This window comes from Nipponia nippon, unplaced genomic scaffold (genome assembly GCF_047370975.1).
Source record: "Nipponia nippon isolate SJK-2023a ecotype South Korea unplaced genomic scaffold, ASM4737097v1 scaffold_1, whole genome shotgun sequence".
Taxonomy (NCBI): Eukaryota; Metazoa; Chordata; class Aves; order Pelecaniformes; family Threskiornithidae; genus Nipponia; species Nipponia nippon.
Genome location: NW_028262290.1, coordinates 156293240 through 156317796, shown reverse-complemented (window position 1 = coordinate 156317796; position 24557 = coordinate 156293240). Strand labels below are relative to the sequence as shown.

Genomic DNA, 24557 nt, shown 5'->3' with positions numbered 1-24557 from the left:
TGGTTGTTCAATTTTAGCAGATCTACCAAAAAAGAATTGTGTTCACCTCAAGCATTTATATCATTGGTCTCTTCCCCAACATACAGGAGCAGGGGAAGTGATGAGAAAGAGAGCTGGTTTCAGGAACGAGCAATTGCCTTTAGTCCAAGATCAGAAGGAACTGAGAAAAAGTCACAAGGACAGCTGAGTTTGCAGCGTAAATCATCTAAGGAATGTAGGAGGGAAAGGTGAGAGTATGCCGTACCTTTGGGCCTGAGTCTCCAGTGCTCTAATCCAGATACTGCTCACCAGAGTGCTTATTCCTTTATTAGTAAAATAACTGCAAAAGGATTTTGTCAAACAGATTAACAACATTAACAATTTAGCATCATTTGTATTATATTTGTATTACAACAGCTCCCGTCAGAACAAGATTATCTCATCATGCTAACTGTACAAACAAATGATTCTGATCTTTAGAGCCTAACAGTCTAAATTCAGACACAATAAACAAATAAAATAAATGGAGAGACTGGAGAAGAGGACAGGAGGGAAACAGCGATAAGAACACATAGTTGCATAGACCATGTACTTGCATAATTGCAGCTCTTTTTATAAGCTAGAACTAAACATGAGATATTAATGAGGTTAGTAATCCCTGCTGGCCACCTGCCTAGCTGTTAAAGGAAGGACAATTTGTCTGTAAGGAGAATATTCCTGCACCCCTCTGTATTGCTGAGTGGGATTCTCTAAATGCCATGGGGTTTATTCAGTGTCTTAATTCTGTTGGCCTTACCTTCTTGAGTCAGTTATGCAAGGATAGATGTCGTACCTCTTATGGCTACATATTCTCTTTCATCTGCTTGAACACTTAACAGCAACTAAGGGATTCCTTTTCCACCCCATTCTGTACAAGGGGACCACTTGACATATCAGGATAGAAAGTACACTTGTAACACAAGTAAGTTAAATGTTGCCTCCTTTTTACTGACAGGACTCTTTGTGATTTCTGTTTTAGTAGTAATATAACCTGTTATAATATGCAGATATATTACACAGTAATAAATGCATTTCAGTAATAAAAACTTTCAATTAAGATCAACCAGTCTCCTCCCTTCTCTCTGCCTCACGAATATTCTGATTTAAAAGACTGTAATTGATTCTTATGGCACCGGGATTTGCTGTTAACACAAAGCTCCATGCAATTTTCCACTTTCCATGGGGCCCTCAGCCCTAGGCACGGCTGCTCTGCTGTCCTCAGGCTTATGCTTCTAATCCCAGGCAGCAGCGAGCGGTGGCTGTAGGGCTGGGCTGAGCTGTGCTGATGGATGTTATAGGGCCAGCGTAGGAAACACGCACGTGTGTGCCTGACTGAATACTTTCCTGACAGGTAATTCTGCCTCCTGATTGCCGTAGCTTCCTCTCTCTGTGTTGATGCCTGTCTCCTGGGAGACAGAGCTCTCCTTCTGGTTTTGTTCGCACAAGCCAGGACCTGAATACAGGGGGAAATTAGCTGTTGTTGACAGTAGCAGTCTGTGGGAGGGAGGTTCATCTCCCATCTTTCCCTCTACCCTTCCCTCATTTCCCACAATGGTTTTGAATTGTTTTCTAGGCTGGTATAAATAAGACAAATCTCCTCCCAATATTCCTTGCTGGTAAGATGTGAACTCTCTGCTGTACAGGGAAAGATCAGCTCAGAGCAATGGGGGTTGTTTGTGCCTTATGAGGAAAGCTGCTGGTAGGTGGACGGTGAATTCACAGGAGAAAGAGGATGTGCGGGAGCTATAATCTCTCTGCACACCGTGGGAAGGGGCTGCGTAGCCCATCTCTTGAATAAGCAGTCAATTGGGATGCCGTCACCAGCTCAAGAAAGCCATAAAACACAAGCCACTGGGAGCAGCCCCAGGGAGGTATGAATATGTGCTTGTCCTGTTCTTGTACTTTCAATTTGGCATCTGCTGCTGGTCAGATACCAGGCTAGACAAATCTTTGGTCTGAATAGGGCTGTTCTTGCATTTTATGGTCCTGTCAACTGTCATCCTAGCTTCTTGTGCTAGGGGAGTCATCTCAGATCAAAAAACTGGCCTTATCATCTACCTTACTCCTCTCTCCTCAACCCTCTTAGCATGCACTTCTCTTTCAATTTCAAGCTTTTAGGCAATCTTAAAAATTATTTTCCATCTTTGTTTTCACACTGCTCCAGGTCTCTTGGGACTAGAATGGGAATAGCCAAAATACTATGAGAAAGTCTTTTCTCAGGCTATTTACAGCTTATCCAGAAGCAGAAAGAACTAAAAAAACTCATAAAAAAACAGTTCTCACAAGGTTGTCCAACCCAATTTAGCAGATAAAAGGGATTCTAATAGCTTCAAGAGCTATTCAGACTTTTGGGTGGTTCTCAGTCCTGACCTTTTTCAACAGTTTATGGTTTACTGATCACAATCTGTATTTAATATCACTGTTAGGAGATCAAGATTTGTTTCTTGCTTGGGTAGCCTGCATGGAAGTAAATTTCACCCTTCTCTTTGAACACAGTGAATTTTATGGTCAATGAAGAGAGGTAGGTGCCTAACTTATGCACATTGTACCCTCCTCTAGAGCCATCAGAGATGACACATTAGACTTGGGCTCCTGATTTAGGCACCTGCTACCTGCCCCTAACATTTAGGGTGTTGAATATTCCCTTCAGCCTCAATGTAGCAAAAGTCTTGCCCCAAAACAGAAGAAGTCACTGTGGAAAGTCTCAATACTGTGTTCCACTCAACGAGTGAAACTTGCTTTTCAGACCATAAGCAAAGCTACCTGTGGAAAAAAAAAGAAGACAGTTTTGAAGCTTCTACATAGTGGCTTTTCAGACAGATGGCTGGGAGGCTGTCCAGACAGTAAGAAGAGTGCTCATTTTTATATTTCATGCCTTGCTTGGAAGCTAAAAGGGAATTGGTATTGGAGAGGATCCAGTACGGATAAGTGCTTTAGCTCCTATATTTTCCCTAACAGGAAATTTCTGATCAGCTGTAACAAGAACAGATCCAACAGGGTTGGAAGATATCTACAGTCCTTGAGGTGCAACATTGGTCTCAGTAAATTCAGTGGCAAAATTCCTGTCGACTTTAGCTGGATCCAGGTTTCTCTCAGATAATTTTGTCAAGATCTTTTTCCCTGAGATGCCCTTAAAGAACAAACAAAACTTACGTTATGGAACTTTGGAGCAGCGATGTGATTATAAGGAGAGTCCAACCCCCCCCACCAACCAACCAATCAACCCCAAATCCCTGAATCCTATACAAAAATGAGCTTTTGCTCCTAAGTTTTGAGCAGGGAGATTGCTGCCTACTCAATAGCATTGTGGTACCCTTGTCTGAATTAACTCTGGTATGGAAGACCTTAACAAAGGCTGATTTATCATACTGAGAAGCAGCCTGCATTGTAGTCACACCCATCACCTTCAATCGCCTGTGATTAGGAAGAAGAACTGAGTGGAGTATTAACAGTATGGGAGCAGTCTGTAGCTCTACAACAGAAGGATAGAATGGGAAACAGCAGTGAAGCTGGTGAATTTGGAGGATTTCAGGATGAATTACAAGATACTTGGTGGTGTGGAGTGTGTTGTTTCCTACAGCCAAAACTCAGGCTGAAACAAAATCTTCTTTTAGGTTGCAAGTCAGAACTTCGTATTTGCAGCTAACACTGTAGCTACCAACTAGCTCAGCAAGACAAACACAAGGAGGTTGTCACTGTTTTTTTCAGCAGCAGATTTGGGGACCTGCTGTCTTCACACATCGCTGGTGTGGATAATGTTTCTCTTTTTTTTAGGGCATAGTAAAATTATTTTCTGAGCTAAGTTAATGCAAAATCCTCAAACTGTCCCTTTGCATAGTATGAATATGTTGAGCAAAAATTAACTACACTGTATGAGAATCAAAGGAGTCTGGCAGTGTAAGGAGTAAATAGTCTGGACAAGGTTAAGTCTGCATTTGTAAAGAACTTCCATTGCAAATACAGCTAAAAGAGAGTGAGTTGGAGCCTGGAAGGGAGAGATGGGCAGATTCAATGGAAATCAATTGAGAATTAATGGAAAAATTCCATTGGCTTTTTTTTTTTCTTTTTTTTTCCTTTTTTTTTCTTTTTCCTTCTCAGTCATTAAGAATTGTCCTGGAGAAACAGAGGCAGTTTATTCAGGATACAGGCAGGATTTTCCAAAGGGTAGACGGGATTTGGGTGCAGTGGAATAGAAGGAACAGCAAGGAGCCACCAGCCATTTGGAGGTGGGGAGGGAATATAAGGCCAGTGTGGGTGATGTCAAGTAGTTGTGAAAAGATGGCAACAAAAACAAGGGGGTCATGGAAAGCTTAGGTTACATGCACGTATGAGGAGACCAAGACATATCCCATGCCTCACTCAAGAGGAGACTTAATTCTGTTTGCTTTTACGCTGACCCAAGAGAAATCCTTGTCTGAATGATACAAATATCTGTCCTGCTCTGTTTATAGTACTTCCAGTCAAAATAGCTGCAACAAGAGGGAGTCGTGTAAGGAAAGAAGTTTACTTATGAAAATGTTTTTTTCCTGTTTGTATATAAATTTGTATACACACCCACACACTTACATGTGCATAGCCACATCTTACAGATGAGTGTTTTTCCTAAAGAGGCTCAGCAGAGCAACCACTCATAATACTTTCTCACAGCTTTCCTTACTAGCAGTGTTTGGAACAAAGAGCCCGGTTCAAAGTCCATTGGAGTCTGTGGAAAGATGCCCATGACTTCACTGAGATTTGGATCAGGTCCCTATTTAGAAGGTGGAAAATAGGCTGCAATTTCTCAGCTGTATATGCTGGGCTAACTGGGCCTGGAACTAAGTGCACAGAAAAGTCCCACATACCCAAGGCTGTACCGTGCAAATGAAACTTTTGTTTCTGTCTGCTCACGGATCATTGAGTTCTTCGAAGTCAGTCAAACAAATAATGCTTTTAGTCATTGGATTTTCTGTCCTTACAAGGTTTGGCAGCTCTCAGAGATGTTATCTGCAAGATGTAACCATCCCTGTGGTTATGCCAAAAGATACAAATTTGGTCTTCTGCAACAATGAAAAGTAGTCTTTTTTTGGAAATTGGAAGAAGAAGAAATATATTTTGAAGAAAACTTTTTCAGATTCTCTTCTGCAAAATAGATATTCTCCAGTCTTCCAATAGGCTTGAATAAAACGAAGTATCTGTGGTTTAGTCTTGGCATTAGTGCTTAAATTTCTTCCTAAAGCACACTTTTGTCAAAGCAGTTATGCAAAAGGTTTAAATGAATGACTGGTGGGAGCTTTTGCATGGTGAGGGATGCATTGACCATGCTGATTCTGATGCCCTTCTTGAGAATTAATTAATTAACTACCTTCATACCTTCTTTTTTCCAGGCTTAATTTTATTTTTTACTGTAATAGCATTTTGAACTAGCATGCTAGATTTTTTTTTTTTAATCAAGACATTAAAACTGCTACTTCAAGCTTAGAATAGGCATGAATAAGAATAATAGGCTAGATCCTGTCTTTTATCTATGAAGAGATCTGCATTATTTTGAGGCTTTTTGGAGTCAATAAGAGTTTTTTCATTTATTTCAATGTGAATTTCATCAATTTCAGGCTCAGAAGAGCTGATGGGGGACAAAGGTAACTTTAAGCTGGATGTCAGCACTCTGATACTTTTGCACCGGAAGAATCCATTCCAAGTCGATTGTTTTATGCAGTGATAATTTACTAAAGTGACATAATTATGTGGGTGGCATAAGATTTATGATATCCTTAATTATTCATTTATTTAAGTGTTTGGGGGTTGCTCCCAATGTGACAGATGTACACACTTGTCAAGGCACCAGCTGAACCATCTTTCTGTTAAATAAGGTTATTTACTTTTGGAAAAAAAACTCAGATGTAGATAGTCATCTCCTTTTTTCAGTTTAAATTTCATCCAGACTCATAAGAGAGTTTGTTTAATTTTCTTATCTTCATTATATTTTGATGACAACTTAATTATTTTAGAAAAATTAATAGTTCCTCCACTTCCCTGCGTTAAACATGAGAAAAGCATTATGCACTAATTATAAGGAGTGAAGTACAACTGACGTCAACAGAATTTGCGTGACTGCACATATAATAAATGAAATCAGAATATTATACAACAGCTGGAAGACAGTCTAAGAAATAACTTTTTGAATGCCATGTTAAGGAACATGCTGACTAACACGTTCATTTAATTCAAGAATCTCTACACAAATAGTGTTCTTGTCTACTGACTTCTGTGTAGCCTGGAAAATGTAATTGAACTGATTTCCATGCTCATTCTGCCCAAATGTAGCGATTCATATTTAAATATATCAGTTGTACTCTGATTAGAAATTGGTTTAAACTGCAATGAAGCCTGACAAAGGCAGAGTCTGAAGAGCTCAAGATAGTAGTCACACCTATAGTTGCTACCGGCTGGGAAGGAAATTCATTCACCAGCTCCAGGACTTTGAAAAGCAGGTGAAGTCCGACATCCTCCTACTTGTTGAGCACAGGAGCTCATTTTAATAAATTGTGATCAAAAAAAGAGAACACCCTAGATTTTGATCTTTGGCTGCATTTATCTTACCCCTTTCTGAGTGGATAATGGATATTCTTTTTTTGCGACACTACATGACCAGGGTCCAGCTGTGCATTAGGGGAGTTCCCGCAGACAGGAGTGGCAGGCTTGGAAGCAATCTGTGGCACAGAAGACCGTGGAGAAAACAGTGGACTCACTCCTAGGATGAGAAATTACTTAAAGGGTGCAGGAGTGAAACAAAATTTCTCCATTCATACATCTGATCTCATAAGCCACAAACTAGCAGTGTTTGTTGCAGACTCTAATGCTAGTACACAAATTAATTTGTGCAGACATTTGAGAGTAGACCTCTCCAAAGCCCCAGTCTGTAAGCTAAAACAAAGATCACCAGTAACATCTTTTCAAAATGTAGATGGTAACTATCTAGAAATACAACTAGTCTTCTTTACTGTAAAGTCTTTATAGTCATTAACACACTGACATTCATGATGCTGTGGAGTAGTATGTTGGTAAGAGAGTGGTAGAAACCAAGTGAATGTCAACTGAGGATCAACTCACTCAAGAAAACGGAGCATAATTGTCCATAAATCAAACGCCATTTGCACAAATCATTGGTGTGATTGACAAGATTATATTGGAAGCTTATTTTAGCAGGTATCTATTAGTATTCATTATATTTAAGGTAACATCAGGGACCTTTGTTTTCCCAGGTCTTTTGGGGGAAGGTTTTCTTATTTTGCTGCTGCTGTCCATTCTTTGTGCCTGAAGAGGATTTACTTTGGTAGATTTTGGAGTTGTTTATGAATTCAATAAGGCAATTCACCCTGTAAAAAAATGATACTTTACTCAAAAACAACTTGAGTTTTACATTTGGTATATATTTTTTTCTTTTATTAAACTGTCAGTGAAGACTACACTCTTTCTTACTCTGCAAAACTGTTACATATTGGATACCAGAAATTACCGGTGCATTTATGCATTTATGCTGCTGCTATGATTCTTGGCTGCAGGTATGCAGATTGATTTTGTGTAACGGAAAATTTAGAGCCATACACTTGGTATTGCACTTGCATGTTATAGACCAGAGTGAGGGGAAAAAGAAATCATCATCTCACTAAACATAGAGCTTGCCCTCAGGGGCTTAGATGTCTCACTATAGCCCTAGCTTGAGCAACTCTTAGGAATCAAGGAATGTGAATGAAAAAATTGTAATCCTCCTTGGAGAGAAGGAATCCTCTTGAATATATGCCTCGAGAGAGTAGAGTGTCAAAGCCGTGGCTTTTTCCTGAGTATATAGGCTATTCCTGTTCCACTTGTTTAGCTGCCAATAAGACATAGTAAACACTGGGACAATAGTCTTTTGATATTTCCTCTGATCCCTTGATAAGCTTCATGCTCACAAAGGAAAGGGAGGGAAAATGCTATTTATCTTTGCTTTCCTCTGTCAAAATATAGAAGCTTTCTGGTAAGGAAAGAGATAAGATCACTTGGCATAAGGACTTCTAAGTCACACTGGACAAAGTTAGGACAATGACAGCAATATCAACAAGTAATTGTTGAGGAAATTCCTTAACATCTGATGATATTTTCTCAGTCTTCTAGTAACAAAATATTTATTAAAGATTGAGGTAATGGGATGCAAAGTTTGCCAGGGCTCCAGAATAGTAATATAACATACAAGTTTAGGTATTGAAAAAAATATCTTTTACCTAGATCTTTTGATGTAAAATATCTTATGTATCTATATCTTATCAGCCTATATCTTTTAAACATACACACTCCTGGCAGGCAGGGCCAGACCATACACGTCACCCCTGTGGTTACATAGCTGCTTCTGTGCAATTTGTAGCTCAAATAACTTTGCCTTCCTTTTTTCCCTGGTTGTATTGAAGACATCAAAGACAAGGTTTGGAAGCAGAAGTAGGTGTCTTCCATGAGACAAGTTAATATAGGTGGGAAAACAGACAAGTCTGGGGAAAAGGTTTCTTGTTAGCAAAAAAGGCAAGAAGTTCCAAGATGATTAAACTGTATCAAAACAAGTGAAACATAAGTGTGCTTAATTTAATCTTACTGCAGTTACCTTTTTTTCTGTCTTGGTAGCCTTGATGAAGCCATTTTGAGCCCCAAAGTTTGTCATTTTTCCAGGTATATAATTTGAGCAAATAAAAGTATATAATATTTCCTAATAACCTGCTTTCTGCACATTGGAATGGATTCAGCTGGAGCAGTTTGGAGCACTGCCCGTCTCCTGAGCAGCTTGTAGCTTTGGGGTGAGGGCATTTTCCTAAGAGATGGGTGCAGAGCTGCTAAGCTGTAGTCATATTTGAATTTCTTTCTCTCACTTAGGGCTCTGTGCTCTAGAGTACAAAGGTGTTGAAGTAGGGAAATAGTATCTGTGTTCAGAGAGAAAAAAAAGTATTACTTGGAAAAAAAAAAGGAAGCGAGAACTATACATACTTCTTCAAAGAATGGTTACAGACTACAGAACTTGAATATATAGCAGTGCCTCTGTACAGCCCTGCAAAAAGTACTGCAAGGTGGGCTGTGTTTCACATGTAACCTCAGAGCTTACTCATGGTTTGCTCGAGGGGTCTGTATGGTGAGTGTGACAAGAACTGGGTATCCATTCTCAGGTGCAGTATGAGGATGAGTGCAGGGGGCTCTGTTCAGGAGAGGACCAGGCTAAAAGACCAGGCTTTAGCAGTTCAACATTAAAGCATCTATTCTCAAGTTCCTAAATCTTTAGATGTATCCCTAAAGCCCAAGTTTCTGAGTATTTACTTATCCCAGAATTTTTGAAGAAAAAAGGCTAGCCAACAGGCTAGTTGGGGGGGAAAGGGTCATTTCAGGCTGAGGTAAAGATGAAATTGCCTTTTAAGGTTGTAATAATTTGCTATGTGGTGAAAATGAACTTTATTACAGAACACTCAGGAATTCCTAGGGTCTGGTGGGCTCTAGTTTTTGTTCACTACTGAAATCTACCCAGTGTATTAAGCATATCACTTTGATCCAGTTTCTATTATACTAGATTCTTACATGTTGTCCTCTACAATGTTTCACATGGGAATAGCAACTTACAAGTTTGTTGTTGAGAGAAAGATTACCATCCTGCTAGCACTGGCAGTCAGTCTCTATTTATCCTTCCAGCAACATACAATCTTTAAAAATTCCCATAGCTACCTGATATTTATAGGCACATTTATTATCCAAAGCATAATTTTACTTGTGGGAAGGCACACAAATGCCCTGCATTGCAGAACGTCTGGTTTGGTTTTTCTTTTCCCTCCAATATTTCTCTGAATTTATTAATCTCAGATGCGATTCACTTCACCTAAGAAGAAAGTATTTGAGTGAAACTACTGGTCACCTTCTACCAGAAATTTATAGAAACAGGCACTTGGGAGGAAGTGGTTCATCCCAACAGTCTGGGATGGCAGGAGGTGCCTTTGTCCCATCGCTGAGGTGGAGGGTGCTTAGATGTCATGCTTACCTTTTAAATGGTGATTACTGAGTGAGATGAATTCTAGACTGTTAATTTACAAAAATATGTCACACATGCTAGGTAGTATTCTGACTGATATCAAAATCACATTTAGCTTCTGATTATAAAGATTTAACCTACTTTTTAGCAGAAAATCTTGGATCTGAGAACTCAATTTTTGTAACAAAAATAATATATAAATATATAAGGAAAAACCCCGTCACTTCCAGAGCTAATGAAAATAATGGGTTCATGCACTGACTTTAATTCAGTTGCACAAACATATAAGAAGAATACCAACAGTCTATGCAGTTGTTATCTAGGTTTTGGTTCTGGCCTTAGTTGTGCTCAATTCCCATTCACAGTTCTGTCAGGGTAGAGGGCTCTATTCCTCTGTTTTTAAGTGTGAAAATGCCTATGCAGAAATCTAGGTATTTTGGATAACAACGGAATTTTTGTCTACGTAGGAGTATTACCCCAAATTTGGGACACAGCAAGGAGCAGACACACAAGTAAATGAAGCAGAATTCCATTCCAGACAACGGAAAATGAAAAAAAAATCCTATGTTAAGCATATCTGGCCCTCTATTTGACCAAAACTGGTTAAAAAAACAAGTAAGAGGTTTCCTAACCACCCCAAAATCTTCTCCAGTGACAATGCTAATGTAAATCTGAGAAATTCTGCAATGGCAAGAGGACTGGACTCTACACACAGCCCTCAGCACTGACATTCTGGGACCTCACGCTGTGTTGCAGGAGAGAGGATGCTTTCATTTTCTCATTCTTTTGCATTTAGGGGAGCAAACTTCCTATCAGCAAAAGACAAAGAAGCAAATAGATTCCAATCACAGTCTACAACAATGGCATTAATGCAAATTACTCTGTTGCCCATGCACTAAACCACAGCTATACTGCTACTTAAGCCCTGTGTAAGGAAGGAAGAAGCAGCCTGAATACTACTGGGAAGAGTTTCTGGTCATACTGGTCACATGGGAAATTCAGTGACTGAAGCAAAACCCCGAACACTTCTTTTTTTTTTAAATTTAAATTTTTGCCTCTATTTTGTGAGCACATCTTGTGCTGTTACATTCCCCTTGGGCTACATTTTCCAATATATGGGGCTGTGTGCCCTGGGACTCACAAAATCTCTGAGCAGGCAAGCAATGATAAAACTCAGATCCTTGCTATTAGGGAAGGATCACTACAGTGGATTTTCATTACTTTTCAAGAGGTTGTTAAAACTCTTGGCAATCATTACTGGACAAGCAGGGTAGCAAGTTCTCATTTTGCTGTTTTACAAATCCATTAATGCTTCATAGTAAATCCAGCGACGTTCAAATCCCTGAACACCACCAACCTTCAACAGCAAATGGATGAAGCAAGATCTGTTACCAAGACTGCATTAACTAAACAGACCATGATGTACCTTGCCAAAACCCAGGAAAAATAAGCAAAATAAGTATCCAAAACATTGGCTGAATTCTGCTCTGAATTATCCTGATGTAAACCAAAGAGAATGTGTACGGAGTTTTTTTGCACTTACAGTGACTAAACATCATTTCGGTGCTATGTTTTGAGATGCATAACCAAAATTTTGTTTGAAGAAGGTTATAAGAAGATCACAGATTTTGCCATATTAATGCAAACGCAGAAAGTCAGAGTTGTGGGACACAAAACAGACAGAAAAAACTCTAAAGCTCTTGACTTCTGCCAACTGTCCAGACTGTCAACAGGACTGTAGACAATATAGGATGTATGAATATATTTCTTCCTCTTAACACTCTTCATAACCCTCTTTGAGGGAAACACAAACACATAGAACATGAATAAAGTTTCTACTATCTTTCGTCTTTACAGTCTTCAGAAACTGGGCAAGCTTTCAGCCTGCAGCTGCCTATTACTAACTTTAGCTTGTTTAGTTGCTTTTTTGTGCCCATTTAACCAATTCATCACAACAAATGCTCCATGCTGGCTCCAGAGCTGGCACATCTGAAAATATTTACTTCCCTGTTTGTTATTTTTTAGTCTCATCTATTATTTTCAAAATCATATTACACAGGAGATGGGCTAGTCTCCCCACCAAAATATAAGATTGGTATGAGAATATGCTTAAAGCCTATCTAGTCAGCAATTTAGGAGGCAGATACTTGTTACACTGATTTTTTTTGTCACGAATGTTTGTTGTTTGCTTGGATGTGAGAACTATCCTGAACTTCATCATATACTTATGAAGGCTGAGTTCCTTCAGCGAGCTGCACAAGGAGATCCTATACCAACTCATGAGATCCCACCAGCATGGTTTGCTTTGCTGACTGGGAACTCACCGATTTCCCAAGCTAAGTGGCTCAGAATGTCTTCAAGAGTCCTTTGTCCTATGCACTAAAGTCGCTACATAAAAATATTGTACAAATAATCTATTACATACACATTCTTTTTTTTTTATTTAATTTAGATGCTTTTTTTTTTAAGAAAAAAGGTTTTTGCTTTCAGAAGGCCTAGGATGTTAATTTGTATGACAAAATCCTTTTGCAGATTTTTTGCTAAAAAAGGAAGCTCTGTACAATGTACATTAGAATGGCCCAAAGCTACGTGACTTGATATTGCAAAGCAACATGAACACAAATTTGTTTCTGATTGTCTGTGAACCTTCAGTTTTGGAGCATGTAACAAAGTTTTGAATGAGATATTCTAGTATTGATTAATCTCATTTAAAAAACTAAGAAATATAAGAACTTATTCTTATTTTAGTTCCCTCATACAGATCTAGAATACCTACTCTAATGTAAAAAAAAAAAAAGGAGTGGCTTTTTCCTGGAATTGTAACTTAGAACTGCCCTTAAAAGTAATGTATCTGAAGCAAGCTATCTCCTTTCTCCTTTTTCTAGTCTATAACATCTAAATTAATACATGAACGAACAGAATGAATAGGTTGCAGTTGATGTTGTCCCAAAAGCGGGGTCGTTAGCCCAGTGTGCAGATGCCAATTAACACAAAGAGCAGAGGTATTTTATTTCATGTCTGCGCAGAGATGGGTGCTAGGTGGTAAATCCACAAAACTAGCACGCCTTCGTACAACACTACAGGATATTTAGCCCACTACAATTAGTATAATCCCGCCTAATTTTACACTTATTGGTTAGTGATTAACATTTCATACACTATTGGTTTACTATATTTAAATTAGCCTTGCTTGCTATGCAAATTAGCACACATGCTCCTTTCAGGTGTGTGGGGGGGTCTTTTTGGTCCTGAATTGAGTCGGTGGTCACGATCTCCCCTCACCACATTTACCCTTCACCGAGTTACCGCAGTTTTATCAGACTTCATGTTTTTCTGGCCACCATCCAGCCTTTGGTGCCAAGATGTTCCCTTTTATCAGTCTGGTAGCTCTTCTTCAAGGGTATAGTCACTGATTTTCCACGGTTTGTTAATTAAACAAATACTTCTATATCTTTTAGCTTCCTCCCAGATTCCTTTCCCAAAGCACAGGTGGTTCGTAGTTTTGCTCAGTGGACAATTCCACTTTCTGCAGGATATCACTGAGGGGAAAAGATTGGCTTGTTTATCTCTAAGGTCCATACCTGACCCAGGCCACACCTGTTAAGGCCACAAACTTCAGAGAACTGCACGGGCTGATCAGGAAATGAGGAACAGATTACAACAGAAATATGGTAGATACAGTCATTGTAGCTCAACAGTGCTTCTGGAAAATTTTTGCTGGCTCAACTGCCGTTTCTTGATTCTAATTCCTTCTCCCTCACTTCACTTTAAAAAGCTTAATTGAAGAGACAATAGAAATAACAGAATTCACTCAACTAAAAAGTAATATTTTTACAGGGGAAAAAAATCAAAAAAGCTATCAGGAAGAAAGAAAAACATTTCAAAGATGCCCTTTATGATGACCTCAATCATAAAATAAACAGTAATATCAAGAATGGGAAAATGAATTTTTGCTCACTCAAATAAATAAATACATATCATGTCTTTCCAGATTGGAAAAAGGCAGAATGAAAAAATAATCCTTTCATATTCGACCCATACAGCACAAAGTGAGAAAAAGGATGCATCCTGACATATTTATGGTCTAAAAGCACTGGGAATTTCCACATTTTTCAAGGCTAATCACATTCAGAAGGGACTTAGCCCAGGAGCAGGGTATATAATTTTATATATATATTTATAGATGTTCCATAGACTCTTCCAGTACTAAGTGAAACACTAGACTACTTTCTTTATGAGCAAAGTAAGAACTGATGCACTTAGGGCTGGTAGCAGCAGTATAAGAACAGAAAACTCCAAAAGAAAGTGGAAACAAGATCTCTAGCTTTCTAGTCAGCATGCTCAAGTGATTCAGGCATGGGTCTTAGACAGGCATAAAGCTTGAGTGGCTTCCGAAGACTCTGCAGTACCATCTTGGACTTACTCCAGCATAATTAAAAGCAGGCTTGTGCTCTTCTACTTTGCTCTGTGTGAAATGCAGTACAAATATTTCATCATATAGCAGCATGCTGGTATAGATGAATTGGACTTTCTCAAGCTGCTCTCTTGTGGTTCTGACTTGGGTGGACGTAAGCTTCCTCCAGGCTGGAAATCGTTTTAGGAGGGCGTACTCCAGCAGGCCTTTAATGTGGCTGGCCCATACTGACCAAAGCCAGGCCTGGGCTCACCTGCATTACATGCATGGACATACTGTCAGTCCACAGTGCCAGCTCAGGGTCTCTCAGCAGTGTAGACACCATTTCATTTGCATTTTCCTGCTCCACGACTGAGGAACCAGGACTTGAACCTGTCCATTCCTGCTGAAAAAAAACGGAAGGAAGCATGATAAAATCCAAGCCAGAGATCAGGGGCGAGCTAAAGAACCGCCACAAAGAGTTGCCTGCCAGCAAGAGAAGGTGGGAGCATTGGCTCTGCTTCCAGTGGAAGGAGAAGGGCTTACCAGCACCCCTCCTCCTGCCATGTACCCAGTGGTCTCCTGTCAACGCAGCAATGACTGTAGCTTTTCAGGGCTCAAAGACAAAAGTAAGTTGTGGGCCTACAGTGGCTTTTAGAGAACTGCTTGCTTCACCTGTGCCTAGAAATTACCCTGCCCGGCAGGTTACCTGCCAGGCCAATTCTGCAATGAACAGGTCTGCATTCCCTGGCTGATCCTGTCCAGCAGCTGAGTGTCACTGTGGGGCTCAGGCACTCGTGTGCTCAGCATCTATCGCTTCACCAGCAAAAACAAGTCTTCTGGGCTGCAGGGAGAGGGGAGGGAAGATGAATTCTTAATTTCCAAAAATAGTTCTTCAGAAGAATAAGCTAACCCTAATGACTTTCAAAAATTAGTACTGCATATGGTGAATAAAAAAACCTAAGAACTTTCAATAGGCATTCTAAAGTGCCACTTAGCACTATAATTCAACTAGCAATTCAATTTTCCAAGGTCTAAATTCAGGATAGGATATGTAAAAAAAACCCCAATTCAAAAGACATATGAATGAAATGGAAATGCAAGCGTGTGTGATTCATTCTGTCAGCATCATCAGCTTTATAAATGCAGGTTCAAAATACCCAAGGTCAATATTTCTCAGTTATAAAAGTGAAAGGAAGCTGCATTCATAAGAAACAGCAGTAACTTCAGAGTTGTAATGAGGGATTTTGTGAGACGTAACAGCTTCTTTCAAAAATGAGCTTTCCCCAAGGCATGAAAGGTAATAATAACAGTGCAGAGATCTGAGGGTCAAAATACGCAATGGTTTGTTTCTTGTCTGAATCTGGATACTCCCATACAGTCAAACAAGAACTAGGAAAAAAAAAAAAAAAAAGCCCAAACTTTTCTATTCCCCTTTCTTCATCCCATTTATATTCTCTAAGTTTCCCTGAACCTTGCCACCACAAGTTACTTCCATTGGCCTTTTCCATGTTTTTCCTTTCAGGCAGTGATACAGCCTGTAGTTTCATTCTTAGCACGTACTGGAATTATTGAACTTTGGGAAAAATCTATGGATTTGTTATAAATTAATTCCTGCTCAATATTTACTGTTTTCCTGAGGCACTTGCTTTTAAAGTTATGGAGACATTCAGATGTGAATTTGGAAATTACATTTGAAACAAAGATTATTTTGGTCTTCAGTTCCTAAATTTGCAGTAACCAAATTTCATTTGATTTAATGAATGATACAACTGACTTCCCAATTCATAATGCAGTTAGTTTCCATCTGACTGTTTCTCAGATCTGCATATTGCTAGGAAGGTACATGGAAAGCAAGTTGTCTTAATACTCATTGCCCTCTAATACAATGCCGAAATTCGAAAATATTGGGTGCTCAGTATGGTTTTTATGACTGCTTATTAACCCATCTTTTTTTACAGTGCTGAAAACTTCTGTTTTGTTTGCCTGTTAGCTGGTTGTCTCATGTAAGAGTTGTATTGTTAGCAAAACCCAAGTAATGTTCTGCTGTGGGACCACTTTGTTCTCACTTTATCTGTCCGACTCCATCCTAAAAGCTTATAAATTCAGTGCCAAACGCCACGTTGAGAGAACCTCTCTGACATCAATGCTAACGTTGTCTGTCATTGTCTGTCTACCCTGTCTGTGCAAGCTATACCTGATATAAAACCATCATATCATATTTATTTTCTTTTTGCTTATACAGTGTTCCAAGAAGGAGGTTATCAAATACTTTCTTAAAATCTGTAGTGCATATTTTAAGTATTTGTTGTTGTTTGATGCATCTTTGATTAATCTTCTATGGCTGAAAATGTGGTTGAAGACTGGTTAACATCTACCCTGCTCTTGCTAAACTCTGTCTTTATTCTCTTTAAGATGCTTTTGTAGCATACTTGGCTTATTAATTCTGTTGTTAAAGTTTTCTCGGGTTAAGCTTCATAATTTATTTAGCCCTTATAATTTAAGTATATTGTAGATGAATGTAGTAGGCCTTGTGGTTTACTATCACATCTTTCAACATTTGTATAAATTTCTTTACTATTCATGTACATCCTCTTGGATTTTTCTGTATTGCTTTTATTGATGTGATTTTTATTGATTTTGCTTCACATAGAAGAGTTGTGGGCTTGTTGGAGTTTCTGAAAACGTTTTTGAGAAGTGAAGTTTTGTTTTGGCTGATTTCCTTTTGTTGATAGAGCTCTGTATTTTCTCATTTACCCATGCTGAAGGATTGCTTCTCTGGAAACTGTATTTTTTCCAGAATTTATGACACTGTCATACAGGAAGGGCTTCACGATGTCAGTGTTGATGTCCCGTGGTGAGTCAAGCCTTGCCCCATGTGAAATCTTTACTTCAGTTTGAAAATGCTGTGATAAATGACACTACTCTTAGTCCATTGTGGTCAACTTTCTCTTTTATTTTTCAGAGATTTGTTTTCTTATGTTTCATCTGCTTTCTTATCACATATAGTTTGTTATCTTTGGTTCTGAGGATTAAGATCACGGCATATCAAGATATTCATGTAAGTTTTTTCCAATACATATATGGTACCTGATAGCTCTGTTGGGAGAATTCCAAATTACTTCATGGATTTCTTCATGAGGAAATATAATTCATGAGCTCCCGTGCCAGAAACAATTCAGACATCTATGCATCATTCCCGTTTGGAAACTCATGCTATATTTGTACATTTATTCTGAGTTGTTTTCCCAGCCACTGGGTCAGAAGTTCCTCATTAACCTATTTGCTGTAGGCTTATCTAAATAAGGTGGGGTTGAAGTTTATGTGAAAACAGGAAAAGTTCTTGCCTAGATTTTTTGTTTAGTTCAGATTTGTTTTTTCTTTCTTTTTATTTGTTTTGTTTTTTGTTTTTTTTTTTCTAACCTGAAAAAAGCTCCCCACAGTTAGATTTAGGTACTATTACAGGAGTGGAATGAGACACAGTCAGTCAGTAAATATTTCTTTAAATTAATTATTGTCTCACAGTGTCTTTGACAGTACCTGTTTATTTATCTATAGCATTTTTTTAAATATAACTGGAAAAAGTATAATATTTGTAATCAGGAGGTCCTCATATCACAATACTATCTGCTAGTAAGAGGTGGCATGCCTGGTTAGGTGTACCAGCTATCTGGGGTTTGTTTCCAGTCGAGCCTCACTGCATATTCTCACTCTGTTGAGTTGTGCTTAAGCCGGCAAAACAAACTTTAATCTCTACTTGGTAGGAGTAACCAATGCAGCCAATTCTTTAACTAAAATGTAATCTTTGATTTGGACTTAGAGATAGATCTTACTTTCCTTCTAGCTAGTGACCTCTTAGGGACCTAGCTAGTTGTTACAAACAGAGGTAGACAGCCAAGGTGCCATTACCATAACCTTGTTAATTTCAAATATTTTATAACTTCTTTTGTAGTACTGTAATGTTGATATGAACTAGGGGTTAGAGGCACATGTTTTTGTTTCTCTTATCTCTAGTGACCAATTTATATTTCATCTACTGCTGTACATGACAAGAGTATACTGCCACATATTGAATAGACCAGAGCAAGTGAAATTGGAACGAGGCCTTTTGAATACAGTTATGCTCACCATATGGTAAGAATTATTATTATGCAATTTACAAAGGTATTGTTTTAAGTTAAAACATTTAGAAGGATGTTCTTAAAACTCTAGATGCTTTTAAACAATTCATCCAGATTCCTAATCCCTGAACAGCCTTTTGGACCATTAATCAAGCCATGCTGGCCTTTGCCCTTCACATTTTTCTTCAGACTAATCCACAGAAACAAGCAAATAAATTACACATTAAAATTTATGAGTACGAATTTTTCCTTCCCTCTAACTAACGTGTGTGAATTTCCCTGGAGAAATTCCCTCCTGCATAAGATATTAAAGCTTTTAAGCAAAGAATAGTTCCACTGTAAGGAACAAAAACAAAACCATTGCCATAACCATGTTATTTTCAAACATTTTATAATTTTGAATACTATATTGTTCATCTGAATGAGGGCTTAGTAGTTTATATAATCATAGTTAGCTCCTGAATGTCGCAACACTATAATACAGTACGAAGAAAAAAATCATGGGTTAAATATTTTTTTCTGCTAGCAAGAAGATTTTGTAACGTTTTATTCTTTAAAGAAGCCTCAAAAGGAATAAAACTCTTAAAGCAGCAAACTTTTCAGTTCTTCTGATCTTCTGGCAACTGAAATCAACAACTGCAGAGCCTACGGACACTTTGGTTTCCAGTCTAGATGATGAACTGCATTTGCAGATTAACTGTTAAAAGGGAATGGACGGACAAACCAGATGCATGACTTGAGACGGCTGTCTCAGTTCAGATGAAAATTTTCATCAGTTTTTGAAGACTCGGCAAAACTCAAGGACAGGTTGTTATTTTAGTCAAGAGTAACACTTTGAGGTCAAAATGGACCTTTTGAAAATCACAAAAATAAAGATGTAGGCACTTTAAAATCCTACTTGATAAATTTCAATGGTATTGCCACTGGAGGTTACTGCAGCATACTCATTAACATCATTTTTACATTGGAATGCATTTCAAAACCAGATTATTTGTGCAGAAAAGTAAAAGGGCTTTATCTTGGCTTCCAAGAATATATCCAGTGCACAGTTATCTGCTACACTATAAATACACATTTTTGCAAAAGAGAAAGCATAATTATCTACTGCTTGTGAAGTTGATTGTTAGAAGATAGTTATTTTCTTGGGTCACATCAAGATGGAGCCTTGATTAGTTCTATATTAAGCCAAATTACTTTATTGCATCAAACATTTGAGCCAAGCAGGCCTTAGCTTTAGCATAATGCATTTAAGAATGTTATCTATATATTGCTAATGTAACTTTTCTATTTGTAGAGTGGAAGGACCTGCAAAAGAAGAAACAGCCCACAGTTGCTGAAATTTCATCTGTTACTTTTACCCAACATTTTAAACATGTAAATTTGGCTGTAGGCTCCCAGCAGTAAGAGGCCTCACAAAACAGACAGCAGTGGACTGGCAGTCTCTTTGCAATCAACCTATTCAATGTAATTATACCTTACTGTTGCTCAGATAGGTTTGTTCTTCTATAAGGCAGAACAACAGGGAACTGCATTTTATTTGAATTACCTGGAAAACAGCTTTACTGAGATCAGCTGGGTATTATACATAGAAGAAATAAAATAAAATAATATAAAAAAATTCTAATTACAGAATCAGTTAGAGTCAGACCTCCAATAAACTGGCAAGTGGTTTTATACTGTTGTTGTGCTTTAACCCTGCAGGCAGCTAAACACCACACAGCCATTTGCTCACTCCTCGTCCCCCAGTGGGATGGGAGAGAGAATTGTGGGGAAAAAAAAATAAAAAATCGTGGGTTGAGATAAAGACAGTTGATTAGGACAGAAAAGGAAGAGGAAATAATAATAATAATAATAATAATAATAATAATAATAATAATAATAATAATAATAATAATAGAATATACAAAATAAGTGATGCACAATGCAATTGCTCATCACCCCCCAACCAATGCCCAGCCTGTTCCTGAGCAGCGGTCGCCGCCCCTAGCCAGCTCCCCCCAGTTTCTATATTGAGCATGACGCCATACGGTATGGAATAGCCCTTTGGCCAGTTTGGGTCAGGTGCCTTGGCTGTGCCCCCTCCCTGGAAGAGCATGAGAAGCTGAAAAGTCCTTGGCTAGTGTAAGCACTACTTAGCAACAACTAAAACATCAGTGTGTTATCAACATTATTCTCATCCTAAATCCAAAACACAGCGCTATACCAGCTACTAGGAAGAAAATTAACTCTGTCCCAGCTGAAACCAGGACACTATACAGCACCAAAGCAGAAAACTTCACTTTTTTCTGAGTTATAATAAAATAGCATAAAAAATACAGTATTAGAAGATATTAGAAAGTTTATACTTTCTCATTTTATCTTCAAGACAGCTTATCTGGGGGACTTGACTTTTCCAAACGAGGGGGGATTGTAAGGCTGGATTATCAGATGAATTACATGGATGTTTACTTAGTAGCCAGACACCAAAGTAGAATTTAGAACGGAAATGCAATCCATTTGCAATATACCACTCCAATAAGTCTTAAAACTACAGAATTCAGCATGTAACTCCCCCTTTGGTCCTGGCTGCTCAGCTCCAACTTTTTTCAATTTCAAGGTAAATTTCATTCTTCTGTGCAAAGCGGAGGTTTCCCATGTTCCACAATGTTCAGAAGAGAGCCTGCTGTGCTCCAGGAACGAGTGCTGCCACTTTCTCTGGGACTATCAAGCTGTACTCTTTCTCTGGACATGTTGAAAAAATGTAAAAGACATGAAAGTCTGTCTTGACTTAGTTCTTGAGCTTTCATCCAGAAAGAGATTTAATGGACCCAAGAGACAACATAGCTTCATACTTTTGGGGGGAAAATAATTTTCAGGAAAAAGAGGTTTTGTTTTTGAAATAACTCAGTGGCACTTTGGGGCAGGTTGGGAATAAGAAGGTCTTTCACATCAAAACAAAAAAGAAAAAGGTATAGATAGCCAAAGAGTTAGATAAATCTATTTGACATAGCTACATTCTCAATTTGACTAGAGAGAGACATAATTGCAGGTCTGGAAAAAAGAAAAACAGTAATACCTTCCTTTTCTTTCATTCTTTCCAATTCTGCTTTAAAGATTGAAGAAGTCCAGTAAAGCCACCAAGATTTTGGATGCTTATTCTAAGCCAAAATTAACAGCGAAAAATTTGATACCTAACTCTCTACAAATATTGGAAACATTATCTTTGACCTAAACTGGTACTACTTGTTCTCATAATTTAGGGGAGGAGTTGGGGATGTGTGTGTGCTGTTTTGTTTTGTTTGTTTGAAAACTTAACTATGAAAATTGCCAATGACTGTGGGAACGGGTACTCATAATAGCGGCTTTTCGTGTTTCTCTTGATAAGCTTAATCAAAGTATCTGATTATAACCCTTCCCTTAGCACTTCATGTATTGTCTCCTTGGGAGCACAATAGATGTAATTTCACTCTTTCAGACTAAATGATTTTCATGGTAATTTCATTGCCATTATCCATCCCACATGTGGTGGTTTTGTATATAAATGTGTCTGACCCATGGCTTCTAACTAGTAGTCTGAAAAAAAAGTAGCTTTCAAACATAATAAAAAGGTAGAAGTCAGCAGAGCTAATAGCATCAAGTACAGATAAAAAGACACAACCTGGACACAACAAATCCGTTAAATAGAAGCTGAATTAGAGGAGGACTATGAGAGCATACCTGATTACTCTTCAGTGGAAATAATTCTTGTAAACATACAAGTTAACTCTTACTAGATTATTCTGCACATCAAATATTTCATTTGCATAAAAGTCTGAGGTATCTCAGGTGTCTCTGTGGAAGATAAGAAATTTAATGTGATTCAGCTTTGCTTCTACTATTCAAGTATTACAGCTTTGAAACAAAGCAATGATATAGATGAAACGTCGAGAGAGCAGACCCTACCGTTGACTGGAGGCCAGCAGAAACCAGTAGTCCAGCCGAAGAAACCTACTGGTAGTCATGTAAGAATGCTCAGTTACTGCTTGGACATATCCAATATCTCTTCTAGTACAAACATTGCCTTCTTTTAAAACATAAAGATGATGGAGTAGAGTTGTATAAACAGCAGTATGGAAGTGTGTGATGAGATACTACATGGAGGTAACAAAACTGATTTTACTTGTTTATCCATTATTCAGCTATGACAAAGGACAGATAATTAATCTTGCGAGGAGCCTGATTACATGGGAATTCAAAATCCAGGATCCCCTATACAACGCACAGACAAAGCTCCCCTATGGAGCAGTTGGCCTGTGCTGTTCCCCAACAGTGTGAAGCATCACAGCTACTTTGGGGTTCACAGCCAGCACCTGCCTCCTGCAGTTAACCATCTGTATCTGGTCAGTCCTTTCTTTCTCATAAAACAGACACTCACCTGATGATGAGACTGGCACAGTTGGATGGATACTCTGTCTAGAAACTGGAGATCTGAGTTAGCTGTCTCCCATCCCTTGGCTGAAATAGAAACTTGAACCAACGTTTCCCACCTTGCAGGTGTGTACCATAAACACCGATATATTTGGGTTTGTCCCACTGAAACTGTTCTTATGCAAAACACCTAAATGACTGCTGGTCAGAGAGGACTTGAGAATGTGCTGCTCAGAGAGCACTTGAAAAATATGGAGGCTGAAGACACATATGTGGGCCAGAAGACACAGGACTTCACTTTGGGTTAAAAAACAGTGATCCCACTACTTTTGCCCTCCTGGGACTTTTTCCTCCTCTGCTTTACAGTGCTGTTGCTACTAAATGTTTAAGAGACTGTACTGGGCCCAAACTTTTTTTTGCTCTTATAATTTGTCCTTTCACTGAACAGGAAAGCTACCTTGTCTACTACAGTGGTAGAGTTGGCCTTATTGCATGCCAGGTGGCATATGGCTACAAAATACTCAAGACAACATTGCATCTAAAATTTCCTCAAGGCCTCAACAACTTGAAAAAAAAAATCACTAAAATGTAATGATCCGTGCTCATATGGCTAGAGTTGGGCATTAAGTGTCTGTGCTCAAAAGAAAAGCATATTTTTCTAATGTGTGGTAAGGAATCTCCATTTTCCTTGGGTGATATAGAAGGAGCTCTTCAAGCTGTTTTAAAAACATCTTATATTTTATTTATTTATTGTTGTTATTCTTATTTTAAATTTCATTTCAGTATATGTGTTGACACTTTTAGAATGACATTGATGGGGCAGGTAAAGGGAAAATTTGAAATTGTTTCAGTGAAGAAAAAAGCAATTGTTACAGGACAGATAGTTCATTATATCTAATCAATTAACACAGAAAATTTTAACATGCTTCAATACACATTACACTCTTTGAATGTCATTCATGCAATGTTTGGTTCCTTTTTAAAAGACTTCGTCAGAAAGACTGAGTCAGATTTGAAACTCAGAACATATACTAGAATCCATTTAAATTACTTGGTACTAATCTGATAAACAACTCCTCCCTTACTATAGAGTAACAACTTATTGTATTTTAGCAATCATGATAGCAAATATACCACAAACATATTCATTATTTTTTCCCAAATGCATAACATCTCATGAAGGAACCTTTGCTTTACCTCAAGCCAAACCTGAATTCCTTGAAAGACCAAGTTAAAATCATCCAGCCTCGTCATGCATCCTCAATTCCAGGTAAAGTTTCAGATCATCTTGGAGCAAACACCACATGGTGAGATCACCTTGGACTGCAGCAGAACTAACACAACCTGCCTTGCTATGGGTTGTGTCCTATCCCCAGGGGATCCCGTAGCTCCTGAGAGCAGCAACGTGCCAGGTGGTATGTGTCAGGTAGGCCCATATTGCCTCTGATATTCCCAATCCTAATTCTCTCACTGCTTTCCCCATGTTTGGTGAGAATGTCTTTTTGTGCCTGTTTCAGTGAAACAATTTACTGTCCATTTAGGCTTGATAGCTGGACCGTGGGCCATAGCCAATGCTGCTTTTTGTTTATTCTTGGCCCTTCTCTTTCAGAGGACTTTGGGGAGAGCAGTC

At 38.5% G+C, this 24557-nt stretch overlaps 1 long non-coding RNA gene across 1 annotated transcript in view; it reads left to right on the top strand.

The window, feature by feature from the left end:
• The window catches only part of LOC148057681 (uncharacterized), a 54214-nt gene extending 31176 nt beyond the window's left edge, over window positions 1-23038 (top strand). Inside the window, exons 3-7 of the long non-coding RNA XR_015698516.1 lie at window positions 17386-17481; window positions 18435-18554; window positions 19836-20005; window positions 22404-22521; window positions 22927-23038. This is a non-coding gene — a long non-coding RNA (uncharacterized LOC148057681). The remainder of the gene's footprint in view (window positions 1-17385; window positions 17482-18434; window positions 18555-19835; window positions 20006-22403; window positions 22522-22926) is intronic.
• Window positions 23039-24557: the final 1519 nt, after the last annotated feature.